Source organism: Centropristis striata, chromosome 22, assembly GCF_030273125.1.
Source record: "Centropristis striata isolate RG_2023a ecotype Rhode Island chromosome 22, C.striata_1.0, whole genome shotgun sequence".
Taxonomy (NCBI): Eukaryota; Metazoa; Chordata; class Actinopteri; order Perciformes; family Serranidae; genus Centropristis; species Centropristis striata.
In genome coordinates this window covers 17048006-17049685 of record NC_081538.1, presented here as the reverse complement: position 1 = coordinate 17049685, position 1680 = coordinate 17048006, and positions in this window count along the sequence as shown.

The window sequence follows — 1680 nt, the reverse complement described above, 5'->3', positions numbered from 1 at the left end:
TATCGTCTAATTTCAATTTTTTCAACATCATGAGAAGCTGATTTATTTGCCAGAGGCTTGAATCTCATACACAACTCATTTGATAAACTAAATACTTCAATCTCATATTTTAAAGAAAGGCAAAATTTAGACTTAAAAGGGACAGATGAGGAGCAAAAATAATTTAAAAATTGTTTCAGGAAACGGGGAACTGTCATGATCATAAAATTATACTAAGTCTTTATTTGTAATAAACATGGCTGTACACACATATTGGTATAACTGCATTTAATCCTGGAATATATACATAAAGTCATACTTCATATACTTTATACTTTAAATATAAACACAGAAAATGAAGGCAACAAAACAGGATCAGAAGTAAAAAAAAACAAATCTGTAAGGCACTGACTTTGCAGACATGGTTTCAGCTTGCAGGCTATATATATACTGTATATAAAATGCAGATTCATTACAAACAATATATTCAAATCAATCTTTTAACTATAAAACCAGTCATCTAACCACAAAATCAAATAGGTAATTTGTTCCTACCCTCTAAAACAACCCACAGGAATGTTTTCTAAATTAGATAAGTATGTTACGCACATGACGTAGGTTAAGTACGTTACATAACTTAACCTTCCTGTAATGTTCGCTTCTCAGGAGCACCAATAATGTTTGTGTGGTCAATTTGACCCGAGGCATGTTTAATTTAATCAAAAGTGTCGGAAATCCCAATAAACATTGTTTATATTTCATCAATAACTCCATTACTAACCATTTCAATCAATATTTAGTGCAATGGTGTTCTTTACCTCCTACAGATCATGAATCAATGGGGTAATTCACTTGTTTTTCATAAAAAATGCATGTTAAATCTTTTTTTAATGTACATTTATGTACCTTTTAACTTTTTTTTAATCTTTGAAATGGGTCAATTTGACCCGCAACACAACAGGAGGGTTAACTGACGTACACAAGTTAAAATAAGTCAGTATTGACGTTTGGACACATACAATGGTTTTCAGGATCAAAGCCCTGTGTTTGTTTGACTTGTCCATTCACTCCGACCTCCTCTATATGTAGAACTTGTTGCTTTGAATTTTGTCATCTGACTTCCTACTTCAGCCTCTAGAGGTCAGGCGTAACAGCATGAATAAATATGGGTTATACAAACAAACATGGGGCTCAGGATACCTTTTTTATACACAAAAATTTGACAATATGCTGATGATATTATAGTATTTAAATATTCAATGGAGAAATTCTCAGATTTTCAACCTCAATCTGAATTAGATATATATTGTGACAGCTGCAACATTTAATCTATATAGAACATTCATTCATGTAGGTATAAAGTTTAAGACACAAAAGAGAAAAGCATGGTGTTTTCACCTGCTCACACAACTTTGGAAAATATAACTGCCAACAGATTTTGGGAGGAAAGATTGATCTTTACCTTTCATGTCGTTACATTTTTTTATCAGCAAAAATCTTGTTTTGTGTATCAAAAACTAATTGCTGTTGGAAAAAATGCCTAACTTCTTGTCCATTTGTCATTTGGAAGACAGAAATTAATCCATACAGGGCCATACTGTCAATCTAACAGAAAAGACTACAAAAAGTATAACAAGCAACAGTTGCCAAAACTTTATATCCACGCTCTCTCAATCCATTAAATAGGTTGGGATGATCAAT